Source organism: Rhagoletis pomonella, unplaced genomic scaffold, assembly GCF_013731165.1.
Source record: "Rhagoletis pomonella isolate Grant_MI unplaced genomic scaffold, Rhpom_1.0 Rhpom_scaffold_00008, whole genome shotgun sequence".
Lineage (NCBI taxonomy): Eukaryota > Metazoa > Arthropoda > Insecta > Diptera > Tephritidae > Rhagoletis > Rhagoletis pomonella.
Genome location: NW_023458562.1, coordinates 13420316 through 13435063, shown reverse-complemented (window position 1 = coordinate 13435063; position 14748 = coordinate 13420316). Strand labels below are relative to the sequence as shown.

Below are 14748 nucleotides of genomic sequence, written 5' to 3'. Positions count from 1 at the left end.
TATGTACATATGTAGCTTTGCCCTCTGCTTGAGCGCTAGATTTTTGGATATTTCCCTTCTTAGTGTCATTCCCTTTCACCTGTTCACCTGATCTTTGCCATCGCTATGCTCAAATAGCATTTTTCTGATTGCTTGTTTTATTCCTCGCATTGCTGTTTTAAAGCTTGTGCTCATCGGTTTTTGTAAATTGACTCTTTCCTTATTCTATTTTTAGGTGATTTAGCATTTCTAAGTGAATTTCGTCGGCTCTCGTTCGTGCTCCTTTGAGATATGTTATTCATATGCTGAGGTAATGCAATTTTGCGGAAATTCCTATTTTATTACTATTTTTATGTTTGATAGTAAAAGCACAAGCATTTGTTATGCATGAGAAGTGCATTTTAAGCATTGCCGGTGTTTTTATTGTTGTCACATGCATTTGCGGCACTTGAGTTTATTAAGTCTCTGAGAATTACTGAAGTGCTTGGGAGTTTTGGTTGACATAATTTAAATGGAAAAATCGAAAATTCTCAAGGTATTGGAAATAAGTGGGGAATTTAATTGGATCTGTATTAAACAAATGGATTTTAAGTAGAGCTTTAGATACCCGGGTATCGAGCCATGCGAGTAGCTCGATACTCGCTCGAAACTCGTTCATTGCTCAACTGATCAAATGTTTGTTCAAAATTTTCGAGTTTTTGAACAATTTCATAAACAAAAGAAAATTTGTAAATTGTATTTGTCAGCAGCTGCTTTCTAATTCATGTTAAATAAATTATATTATTAAATACCAATGTAACAATCTTTGCATTATATATCAATAAATTGAAAAATTTAAAAAGTTGCTACCAAAAATGTCAATATAATAAAAACAAACATTGCTCAAGTTACTCGAAAAAACTCGAATTGCTCGAGCTCATGCTCGAAAATTTTCGAGTAATGAGCATTGAAGAAGTGTGCGAGTACTCGCTGCTCATATACCCGGGCTGTTTGAAAATGTGCGAACAAAATCGGGAGCTCTAATTTTAAGTAATTGATTTTATTGGAAAATCATATCGTAACTGATAATGAAAATATCTATTATTATGTTTTTGGTTTTTTCTTTTAGGTCTTTTCAAAGGTGTGAAAAGTGTTTACGTGGAAAAATTTCATCAAGTTGTACTCCAATGAGCTAATGTTTGGAGCAGTTGAGCGCTATAGCCTGTTGCGCAGCAAGGTAATATAAAGTAAATTAAGTTATCCTTTAATACGGAAATTTATTTATGGAAATGTGCCTTCTAAAGTTACAGTAGGCGTCAAAAATATGAATACCCTGACGTTTCTTTATTTATATTTTCCATACCAATTTTTTTTTAATTTTTGAAGTGAAACTTTTTTAGCGGCGGTTGGTTGGTTGGAAGTATATTGGCAAATTCAACGCAAATTGCACACGGAAATGGTGCAACGGAAATGATGCAACCGAAATGATGCAATGGGAATGGTGCAACGGAAATAATGCAACGGAAATGGTTGGAGCTGAAACAAGTGCATCTTGTGTGTATGCATATGGTATTAATTTAACAAAAATTTTCTAATAAAAGGTTAAAGAATAACACTTAGAAAAAGACCAATACAAGAATGAAAGTAAAGGTGAGTACGTACATAGATAAAGAAAAGGATAAAGGCAAAGGTAAAAATATAAACAAAAACAAAGATGCGTAAAGATATAGGCAAAAATGAAGACCAAGGTAAATTTAAACACTTCACTTATATAAGGGCAAAGGCGAAGGGGAATATGTAGCTGAAGAAAATGATAAACATAAAATTAAAGACAAAGAGGAGGATGAGGATACCGATAAAAGTAAAGATGAAGATAAAGGAAGAAAGATTAAAATAAAGGTAACTAAAGAAGAAAGGATATAGAGAGAGACACAGATACTCAATCTGGGAACTGTTTTGAAAGTTTAGATTTTCGGGATTCTCGAGACTTATTGAAAAAATAATCGATATTTTTATCGGTTTTGTTATCGATATTTATTGATTTTGTTATCGATATTTACCGATTTTGTTATCGATATTTATCGATTTTGTTATCGATATTTATCTATTTTGTAATCGATTTTGTTATCGATATTTATCGACTTTGTTATCGATTATTTATCGATATTTTTATAGATTTTATGATCGCTATTTTTATCGATTATTATCGAATTTTCATCGGTTTTGCTATCACTATTTTTACTGGTTTTGTTATCGATATTTTGTTAGATGTTACTATCGATTTTTTTATCGATAGAGGGTAAAGATAATAATTAATATAAAGGAAAACAGAATAAAATAAATGTAATTAGAACGAACAGGAGTAGAGGTAGGGATCTAGATAGAAAAACGATAAAAAATATAACCTTAAGCAAAAGCAGATGAATGTATGTATGTACATATTTATGTATATTGGTTATGAGAAAAAACGAGATACGTAACGTAAGTTTCACTTCTCCAGTGTGGCCCAAGCGCACTTAGGTTTTTTTTTTATAAAAATATAGTTCATTCAACAGCAAAAACCAACAGAATAATTTTTTTCAATTCCATATAGAACTCGGGAAAATTTAAGAAATACCAACAAATTTTCATCAAAACATTCAACTTTTCAATTCAATTTTGAGTACGCAGTTTTGTACCCCATTAAACTTTAGTATAATAACGTGCAATTAAAAAAAAAAAAAATTGCCGTTGATTTTTGAATATTTTTTGTGCCGTACTTTCTTCCATATGAAATAGTTTTGTTCGTGCGTATTGTTCTAAGTAATCGAATTGAAAAGTTGAAAATTTTGATGAAAATTTTTTGGTTTTTTTTTAATTTTTCCCCCATTTTCAAAAAAAAAAAAAAAATAATTTTGCTGGTTTTTGCTGTTGAATGAACTATAGTTACGGTGAACATCTCTCCTGTTTTAGCAGGACCGTACTGTTATTCAAAGGTATGTCCTGCGTAGTTTTTCAAAACAGATATTTTAAAATATGCAAACGGCGGGAGCCCATTACTTATCAACATATAAGCAGTGTCGATAACTGATTGATAACTACATGAGGACGAGGCTGATTTTGAAGATTCAAAAGTAAATGCGTCCTATATTTTTTGCGGTCATAGACAATGGACGGCAAGAAAATGGAGATCAGTAATACTGCTCTACGAATTGTGTACTAATCGCGTTAATTTATATTTTTTTCAAGCATATTTTCGTTCGATGAACACGAAGAGAGTACACAATTTTCTTTTCAAAGACATTTCGAGATTTTTTTTTCTAAAAACGTGTTTTTTGTTACTTACCGGAGCTATTCGTCCATACCTCATGAAAAGATCTCCCAATCAACGTAATCGATCTACAGTTCGAAAGGTATTGACGTGCCTCTTACAAAAATATATAACTTGTGGCGTCGGCAAGAAAAAATCATAAAAATCAGCGGGAGTTTTTAGCCACTTAAAGCTTGCACTGGTTTTACAAGAATTATATAACCGATGTACCTGCATACCCAGGTTTTTTTTCTAAAAATTCAGACTAAAAAGTACAAAATTTAGATGAAAATTAGTGGAATTTGAAAAAGAAAGAATGAACCATATTTTTATAAAAAAAAAATAACAAAAAAATTTTGACTTGAAAAGCATTGCAAATATTTAACAAAAATCACCACTTTTAATAATTAGTGTATATTTTCTTGTTATTTTTATACTACGTAAATTTACATACATATGTACTATGTATGAAGGATATATTTTTTTCTTTAATTGTCCTGCATTTTCAGTTCATATTTATCGTCATCGTAACTAAAGTATGTTTTTGTAAAAAGTAAAAATAAAATTAGTATGGAAAATATGAATAACGAAAATCGTCAAAACGTCATAATATTCATATTTTTGACGCTGACTGTATATACCTACCTATAAATTGCACGGGAGAAAGTTTCGAAGGGTTCTTTTAATTCCTAAATTCTATGTTAATTAAGTAATTATGATGATTTTGTTGTAGGCTTTAATGAGGAATATTTTAACGAAGGCATCATACAGTCAAATTAAGTATTTTGCTAACGTTAAGCGAGAATTGTAGTGGAAAAACTTGTATGCCAAAGTAACAGATAAGTGCCATTTTGATACCATACTCTGAGGAGGATGTCAGTTTAAATCGGTCCAGGTATAGCCCAAGGTTTCGTGGTCTTTATTTTTTTATGAAAAAGTTGTATACATATGCATATTTTTTTGTTAAAAAATTGCCATAGTTAAAAGTTACAAAATTGTTCAAATATTAAGTACCGAAAATAATATTAAATATATTTGAAAAATCTGCTTTACTATATAAATTTTCTTATTCCACCCTTTTAATCATTGATGCACTGGGAATGTGGGTAGGTAATTAACTAACTGCTGCAGCAAATCACATAAATTTGACCATGAATATTAAACTGCTCGAATTTAAAAATGGAATTGGTGGTATTTTCCTTAAAAAAATATTACTCATACCACTCGTATAGCCTCATCTAATTTTCGTACTATTCACATATACAAACATGTATCTATATACACTTACATACACACTTGCATATGTACTCCGGAAATCCTTTCTCTCACGCAACTGACTGACAGTCGCTTCAAATGGTTTGCATTTACATCACAGCCTGCGTTGGCATGTCATGTCACAACTTTTAAAAGTTTGTATGTTATCCTAGGCATTGCTGGCACTTACGTGACATTCTTTCCGATTCAAGTGACACTTTTTGAAATTTACCGCAAAACAGTAAGCAGTAGGTGGTAAGCGGAAAAGCAGAGCAAAACCACAAACAAACCTAAGCACGCTTTTTGAATAACAATAAACAAATGTGACTGAGTATGCAGCTGTGGTAATGCGCACCATAATGGTTGACGAGCCGAGGGTAGAAAGTGGTATGGAGAATACACGAAAAATGTGCGCAAAAATAAACAGTGCGTAGAAAAAAAAGAAAGCTGTAGAAGTCAAAAAAATAAAATTAAAAATAAAAAGTGGTTACTCTGTTGGCTGATGATGTGGGAAAGTTGTGTGCAAAATATTTTATGTTTTTTTTGAGGAGTAGGATATGCCGTAGCTGGGCGATTGCATTTATTGCCAATGGCAGTGCGAAAGGTAAGAGGTGTGTGTGAGAAGAACTTTTTAAATATTTTTTCAGTTTTGATTTTTTGTCTGGGAAATTGAAATTTATATCTAAAGATTTTACGAAGTTTTCTAATAAATGTTTTCAAGTGTTATTAAAATCATTGTACTACATTTTCCTAATGCCTTTATTAAGTGCTAGCATTTTTTTACGTTTTTTTTTCGTTCCAAGAATTTTATATACTTTTTTTTAATAGTTCCATACTTTTAATTCACTGTAAAATCTTTTTTTGAATTAAAGTATTTTAATTTTTGTATTCGCTTTAAATTTTTTTTTTTGGAATTTTAGGGATCTGTGTCTTTTTATTACCTCCCTTTTTACCTCCCTTTTATTAGCTCGGATGTAACTATATAATATTGATGCGCCTAAAAGATGCAGCGATTTCTATTCTCAAGTTATATACCTGATGACAGTACGAATGGAAATTATAATAGCGAGGTTTTAGTTTTTTAAAATATAACTTTTTTTAGATTTATTTCGGAACAATCGAATACTTTTTCAAACAGCCCCTACATACACTGGCGGAAAAAGTATTGGCACAGAAAATGTTTTACAATATGTGCAACAATCTTTATTTACATTTTTTTTTGCAAATTTTTTATAAAAATATGATCCATACTACAACAAAAAATATAAAAATATTATTTATAAATTTTGTGCAAAACTCAGGAAAATTCATTAAATTTGCATGAAAAATTTCAGCTTTTTATTTAGATTTAAAATTTTTTTTTTGAGTATGCAGTTTTGCAGCCAAATAAATTTTATAATAACAGTGTGAAAGCTTGTGACTTACCGCTGATTTTTAGCAAATTTATTTTACGCAGTTTCTTCCATACGAAAAAATGCGATAATCACGCGAAACACCTTCAACAAAAAAAAAGTGCTGAAAAATTATCACGATTCTTGACTAACTTCAGACCTGCATTTTTTAGAGTTTAGAATTTAATGGGCTACAAAACTGCATACTCGAGCTCGAAAGATCCGATTAAAAAATTTGCATGAAAGTTTATTGAATTTTCACGAGTTTTGCACAACGTATAGAAACTATATTTTCTATGTTTTTGCTGTAGAAGGAACCATATTTTTATAAAAAATAAGAATAAGAATTGTTGCATGTATTGTAAAAAATTTTCTGTGGCAATACTTTTTTGTACTTTTCTGTGTTGCTGCAAGCAGTATGCCGCGTTTGCATTCTTGTTGCTGTATTTTTCTGCGTGTACAGCCAATTCACTTTTACACATTTTTTTCTCCCAGATTGAAGTTCGCTGTATTGTAGAAATCGGGTGACTACAAAAAATGTCGTCCCAATTTTTTTATTTTGTACCAATAGCGTTATATAAAAAATGTACAAATCTATACAAATGTACCAATTGTGAGACACTGTCTTAAGAAAAAGCAATTGCTCAAGGCTCTGTTATTCTAGACTTAATTAACGTAACGTAACGTAATATATTGGCCAACGCAATATATTTTTGTTCTGGAATTTATTGATGTGGTTTATAGGCGGTCACTTCATCAGCTGAAAAGGAAAATACAAAAACATTTTACCTTCATTGGGCTGCATAAAACTTGTGGAATTGCTGACTGGTAATTTTTCATAGCACAAACACCTTGACTTTATTTCCCTTCCTAGATTGAAGCCGATGATACGGTGGAATATTTTTGTGCTTCGAGCCGGCCTCTACAGGGATAAGTTTTGAGAACTTGGCCACATTTTTTCAGAGAAGAACAGCTGAGTTCTTTGACATCAAGCGATATTTTGCATCAATGCGGTTGCGTTGTCAATGTTAGTTCCGACAAAAAGCAATCCATCGATCAGTTGCAAAAACGCCTAAATAGTGGAAAAAATTTTATTTGATAACCCTGAACTCCAGGTATCTACTGGTGGCCGTAAGACTGATTTGCAATTGGTCGATGGACGGTTTTGAAAATCTTAACACCATCGACTTTTTGAGAGATATTTACTTATTTTTACCATATTTAACTTATATCAAAGAATTAGTGACGTGTAAAGTTCCGCTAGTCGAATTGCAGCCAGTGGCTTATGCCGTTTTTTTATGTGTATATCTTTCGACTTTTTATTGGTGATTTTTTTTTTTAAATAAAAACATATCTACATACATATGAAATACATCTGTATCCTCGCAGCCATGTCAGCTAAATAGATGTCGGGTTGAAAAACAATTTGCGACAGACTCTTTTTTATGGTAGGTTCGAATGAAATCGAAAATTAAGTCAAGAAATTACGAGGAAATATTGAAATGCGAATAATTACATATGTACGTACATATGTATGTACTAGAAATATAAACGTACAAAAAAACAAGTAAGAAAGTCTAAGTTCGGGCGGAGCCGAACATTAAATACCCGGCGCAAGTATTAAATATATGTTTTCCTCCTTTCCGAAAGCTACCGCTACATGATAAGCCGGGGTGTATACATTTTAAGTAAATTAGCGTCCTTAAATTTCGAAATATTGAAATTTCAAGCATTTCTGAAATTTACCGTTATATGAAAAGCGGCCTCAATTTTAGTCCGATTTCAACGGTAGAACGGTTAGCGAGATACATATGTGTGATCACAAGTGGGCGGTGCTGATGTGGGCGTGGTTATTGTCCGATTTTAGAAATTTTCGGCCATGCTGTACCAGGACCAACAACTGTGCCAAGTTTGGAAGAAATTGGTGTAGCGGTTACCAAGATATACACATGTAACCATAAGTGGGCGTGGCTACGCCCATTTGCCAAAATTTTGTAATATTCTTATTTTTTGTCTAAAACTCATTGTAAGTATCAATTTTGAGTAAATTATCTTCTGTAGTTACTAAAATATCGCAGTTTTCGTATTTCTTAAAATTACCGTTATATGGGAGGTAGGCGTGGTTATTGTCCGATTTCGCCCATTTTCAATACCATCCGTCCTACGCCCAAAAGAAGTTCACGTACCAAGTTTCGTTAAGATATCTCAATTTTTACTCAAGTTGTCGTGTGCACACACGGACGGTCGGACGGACGGACGGACGGACAGACAGTCACCGCTTAATCGATTTCTCTTTTCATTCTGATCATTTATGTATACATTTGTCTATATCTATCTCGATTTGTTTTGCCAGTTACAAACAACCGTTATGTGAACAAAGTTATAATACCCTTGTGCACAAGTGCGCTCGGGTATAAAAATCATTTACATATTCGAGAGTAACTGCAAGTTCACAAACGTAAAAATAGCGAAATATTTTCGATGTGATGAGATCACGCCAACACGCAAACATTCATCAAAACGTCCAAATAGGTAGACCATAGTTAATTGTAGGCGAGTTTATTGCTGTATCAGTTGCCAAACTGGCGTGCAGTGCCTAATCTGCTTACATAAGACTTTTTGTTGGTTGTAAATTAAATTGGATTATATTGGATGAAATTCAATTAAGCAGACATTGAAGAGAACAAGGAAATTATTAGTTTTTGGCAGTTCGTTAAAAGATAGAGAATTTAAGAAATGTCTACTGAAGTAAATATTTTTTTTATTTCCATAGTAAGTTTTAATTAAAAGCATGTCGATGACTGCACAAACCGTTCAAGATTTAGATAATTATCCAGTCTGTATTTATATGACATTCATTATGTCATAGATAAATGCTACACATTTAATTCTGAATTGATTTCATTGAGGCAGCATATATGTATGTCTGCAATCAAAAATTATCAAAATTACCTATAGAAACTAGATAGTGGTCCTTATGAAAAGTTGCATGGCCAAACAAAAAGTGATTTAAAAAGAACTAATTTTTAAGCAAAAAACAAAACTGACTTCAATTTCAAATACAAATTTAAGAGGACCGTTAATTATTTATGATCCAATGACTTAAGCCAAAATAGTATGGGATCACCTCGGAGAAACCACCATCCCTTTAAAAAAGAATTCGAAGAAAAGAGAAGAAATTGGTTAACGTAGTCTAAAGTAATGCGGTAACATACATTAAAGAAAAATATATTCCGACGAGTTGATAACCTCCTCTTTAACTTGAAGTCGGTTAATAATAATTGCATACATTTATGAAATGTCACTTTGAATTAAATTAAAAGAACTGCTACATACAAATGCACCTATGTAATAAGCTTGGGGAGCTTTTTAACTAAAGAGGGAAAGAGCCAGCTAGCTCTTTTAATTGAGCTAGTTCATTAGTTCGTTTATTAAAGTGAACTAAAAATTTCTGATTTGTGTCCTCATTGCAGAGGACCACCGACATTTAGAAAAAAATTATCATTTACTTTACATATTGAATCAATCTTTTATGCGTACATGTGTGTTATAAAACTTTGATTTTTGTTGTTCTGTAGCTCAGCTCCTACTACCGAAATAGTTTAATTAGGTGAACTATAGTTCAATAAGTAGAACTCAGAAGAGCAAGTTCAATGAGCTGAACGAACTAGCAGTGAACTAAGCTTTAAAGTGAACTAAAAAGTCCAACTCTACTGTGTAACTACTTTTGACTTTTGTTTTGACCGTGTTTTGGTTGTCCGACCATTCGGTCGGATAATGCTGAAACCCGGCAGGATTTTCGGATTTTGATTCTACAAATTTTAATTTGCATTCCTTTTACAGAAACAAAAACCTTAGTTGAATTTTTGTTATGAAGTTTAACAATAAAAATTAAATATTATAATATTTTCATTATGAAAATAAACTTTTCCCCATTAAGGGGCATTTATTTCTAATATTTTTAACATAATTTATACCCGGTGAGATAATCACTCTTTTTAGAGTTCACCAAAGTTCAGTACTTTTCAAATGATTCAACTGGTTTTCTACGGCAACTGATTTATAATGTCGAATAAGATAACCAAAATCTCAGTGCAACAGTACGTGCTGTGAAATTTACTAAGGAAAGCAGTTTACTGAATATCCGATATGGCTCATATTTTTACATGGTATCCAGAATCCGGTTATCCGGAAATACGAACATCCGACACATCCTTACTTTAGCCAGTGATTAGAGGTGCGTACTACAACTCTTCAAAAATATTTTAAAAACTATGCAAACTAGCCTCTTTCGTTTCACACCCATATTAAAATATTTCACTAAACTCGTTAACTAAATTGATTTTGAACTTAAATACAGGTGGCAGCCATAATTAAACTGATTTTGAGCCTCAAGACAGGCTGTAACCCACTAAAAAATATTTTCGAAATAAAAATTTCTTACATCTCTACCTTTTAACTCCCATTAAAAAATATTTAACTTCCGTAACTTGTTAATTACATTGATTTTAAATTTTGGAATAGGTGGCAGGCGTCTTTAAAGTTGTTTCGAAATAAATCGCTTTAGAACCCTTTACGCTCGATAGTCACATATTTGTAATATTCTATTTTACTAATAAATTAATTGATTTTAACTTTCAAAAAAGTTAGTAGCTCTCTTCAAAAGATATTCTATATTTTAATCCAGATCTGTTCATTGAAATATGTTCTGCCGTTTTAACGTGATAAAGCAACAAACACACTCACCTACTCAGCCATTTACTCATAAACTCTCACATTTATAATATTAGTAGGATGCACTTATAATGAAAAAAAAATTAACGAAAATGTATATATAACGGAAAAATATTATTAATTTTTTCGTTAAAATAAACATTTGTTTTCAGACCTTCTTTAATAACTTTTTGCAATTGTTTTTAAATGCCTTATCTTTTATCTGGCTTGCCATTTATCATTGCCAAATTTGGTCACCCATTTTGTTGTTCAACTTTGCCTTTTCTGTGCATTTTGGACTATCAGACGCCATCTGAACTATTGTCTGAATACTGAATATCACTTTAAAAATTAGATAAAAGGTTTTGACAGAGTCTTCTTCAGAAGAGTATATTTTTTAATACCTTTTATATCCTGGTTTTTTCGCAGATATGTTTGCTTCTTTGTAATTTCAAAGCGCAAAAAGTAATTAAATTAATAACATTTTTTTCTTTATTCCTCTTGTGGTTTAAATAAACACAAATAAGAATGTAGTAAATAATACATGTAAAAATGCGTGCTGCCACTTTATCCATTAACAAACATAACAAAATTTCGCATTCAAGTAATTACAACATTGTTAATTGTATTTAATTGTGTAAGTGGCGGTTACACCGCAAACTTTTTTATATGAGCACAAAAACCAACATAAAAACATTCCTGCATGTGTAGGCCTCCCTCCAACAGCAGTTTGTATGCAACGGTATGGCAGACATGTATCAATTGTGTTTGTATGTCATTAATTATAAACGAGTATGCGTTAACATACGTTTTGTTGTTTCCTTGTATGAATACGAGTATTATAACATTTATCCTCTCAACTGTAACACACGTGCCTGGCATTTTTTTTTCGTCTAACTTTCAGGCGTTCTCATGTAACGAGCACGTATGAATGGCTGTGTATACGTGCTTATAAGTACATACATACATATGTGCATGCATAATATGGTGGTTTTTATTCCAGCAATTCTACCAAAACTTTTCAGCAGGCTCCCCTTCTTTATTTGCTTTATTAAATTGTTTATAAACTTGACTGCTGCGGAGAAAGTTGCGTTCTTTGTAGGCATTATTCATGTAGATACTTGTGAAATTTCAGTTTACTCTGTTGCCTAAAACAATGATCTCCTCTGTGCTGCGTGCCGGTTTTGCATAAATTAATTTGCAAGCGTATGTATGTGTGTCTTCCTTATTGAGTGCTGTATTTAATTAGCTATATGATAATTATCTTAAATCTAAAAAGTGCTAAAGTGCTAAATTCATACGAATTTGAAATCTATTTTCATAGCGCACGTATTCAAGAATTACAAATATATGAGCAAATCTCACGAGTTATTTTTTTCGTGTCACTTCCATCTATCGCCAGAAAAAAAAACGCTTAAGCATTTTTCTTGCATAAATCAAGTATTTGGGCAGTTTTAGCCTTAAAACGTTATTACTAATTTTTTTTTTCATTGTTACTCGAAAAATTACACAGGGCAACACTGATTTTGGTGCGGCAAATGTTAAATCTGTTCTTGATGGACTTTTTTGAGCTGATTACGAATCCGTAATTATAAAAATTCCATCACGTACAGATTTTGAGAAAATCGTGGTCAAAGTGTCAAAAATTCGGGTTTTTTTCAATATTTGAGAAGCTCGAGCAAAGAGTAAAAATGTGGTAGAACCTTCCACTGAGGCTTAACTTAAAGCTAGAACCCTAGGCTACTGCCCCTGAAAATACCATCCCTGCACCTTTACTTGATGGCCATTTATAGTCATTTGTTGAACAATAAAAAAAATGCTGGCAAATTGTGCTCTTGAAAAAAAATCCTGCCAAAATCAGTTTTTGCTGTTCAATAAACGACTATAAGTGATCTTAGGGTCAAGACGAAGAGATGGTATTTTTAGGGATTGTAGTCGAAAGTTCAAGCCTAAATTTAAGCTTAAGTGGAAGGTTCTATCACCTTTTGTTTAATTCCGGCAGGGATTCAAACTTCGCCAAAAGTCAAATTTTACTGCTCAATAAATGACTATAAGTGACCATAAATTCAATGTGCAGGAATGGTATTTTCAAGGATAGTAGTCGAGGGTTCTTGCTTTAATCTAAGCCTAAGTGGAAGGTTCTATCACCTTTTTACTCTTTGTTAGAGCTTCTCAAATATTGCAAAAGCCCGATTTTTTGACACTTTGACCTCGATTTTCTCAAAACCTGTACGTGTTGGATCCTTTGTACTTACGGATTCGTAGTCAGCACAAAAAAGTCTATCAAAAATAGCTTTAACATTTGTCGCACCAACATTTTTTTTTAATTTTTGTTGGCCTGTTTTATAATTGTTTTTTTTTTTTATAACTTTGGCAAGTTTTCAGATAGAACGTTAATACTAGAAGCAGTGGACTTTAGCATCACATACAACAGTGTGCCACCAAATTAAAAAAAAAAATGGCGGCATGCAGAATATCCTTTGCAGTTATTTTGTCGTTTTTTGCAATTTTAAGATTTTTTAATTGTAATAATTTTGGGTACTTGAAAATTCAGTGTAAAAAAATCAGTGCTCCACAAAATGAAAAAACTCACACTTAGGTAAAGATGACGATGATTTCAGAAACAACAAATATTTTTCTACAATTTTTATTCGCACACTCGAAATTCATTGTAAAACTGTTATATACAAGAAGAAAGTAATGTATATGTGGATAAAGAATATTGCGTAAAAATCTTCCACGCCAAACTATATGGCTTTCAAGTTGAGACATGCGAATAAACGTGGTAGCTGACTTTGTATAAAGCTACGAGGGTATACGTTAGATATACTACTATGAGTTTATGAGCATGAGTGGTTATTTTTACTTTCTTTAGTATATATATTTTAAGTTTTCATTTTAATATAATTTCGCGATGGAATCTGGTGCTTTACGCAAAACGGAACATAATGCATTGCCTAAGATAAGTGTGCAACATTTTCGACACAAAACACATTTTTTTCGAGAAATCGCTTTTTGAAGTACTAAAAATGCACGTAGACAGTGGGAGTGGGTTTCAAAAAAAAAAAGATTACAAGACTTTGGAAAAAAAATACGGAAATAGTTTTATTGAAAACAGTTGTTTTAAAAATACAGAGAGTAGAAATTTTTTTTGAAATATGTTGGAACTTTTTTTTTTTAATTTAGTTAAAAAAAATATGACAATAATTTTATGGCAAGCACTTGTATAAAGATACACATCTTTTAATTAACTGTCTATTCATTTTGAATACTTTCGGTGTAGAAAAAAGTTTTTTAAATATTTTGAAGTTTTTTGAAAAATCTTTGTTTAAAAAAAACTTATGGAAATAGTTTTATTGGAACCATTTGTTCTTAAAAAAAAAATTTTTTAATAAACTATCTAACGATACATCGGGTTTAGGTAAGTAGTAGAAGAAAAAATAAATTTTTAACTTTTGAATTTTTTATCTTATTATTTTGAAGTTTTTTCTTGGACACTACAAGAAATTTTTCTAAACCAACCATATAATTTGGGTGTTTAAAAAACTTAAAAAAAGCAAAAGACAACTAAAGTTGTAAGAACTCCAGGAGGAATATTTTTTTGTAAAATTTTGGTAAAAGATCTCGTAGAAATGCGTATTTACATATTGCAATATTGTCATGTATTGTAAATATGTACGTAAAAAATGATTAGAAGTATACGGAGATACGTTTTTCAACTTTTAATTTTTTACATATGTACCTATATATGTGTGTATGTTGGCAGATGCGATTCAACAACAAAGTTATGTAATCAAAACAAAAACATTTATTCATGGAATTGATTACGTTATCACGATTGCATAAATACATACTTATTATGTACATTTTAATAAATCAGCACTGTTAATGCGAGCTCACGGTTGGTCCACTCATCCCCAATGATGCTGTGCGCTCGAAAGTGTACTATTAATTTTGTTAGCGTATCATTGCATTGACCTCGTTGAACTGCCAGGCTTTGTGGTCGCTGCATTCACAATTCTAAAAAAAAAATGACACTGTTGGCTGATGGCACATCGTTGGTAGAAAATTACTATTTGACTTTTTGCTTCGACTTGTGTTTCAATGTTTGACCTTTTTATTTTGCATATTCTCATTTTGTTT

General features: G+C 31.7%; 1 protein-coding gene across 5 annotated transcripts in view; it reads left to right on the top strand.

Moving 5' to 3' along the window:
• Nucleotides 1-14748, top strand: part of LOC118744217 — a 240237-nt gene that overhangs the window by 80449 nt on the left and 145040 nt on the right. For 2 of the 5 annotated variants that reach the window (XM_036477076.1, XM_036477078.1), the window contains one exon: nucleotides 1088-1195. The exons of the other annotated variants lie outside the window; for them this stretch is intronic. The gene's annotated coding sequence lies outside the window, so the exon portion shown is untranslated. The remainder of the gene's footprint in view (nucleotides 1-1087; nucleotides 1196-14748) is intronic. 5 annotated transcript variants of the gene reach the window in all.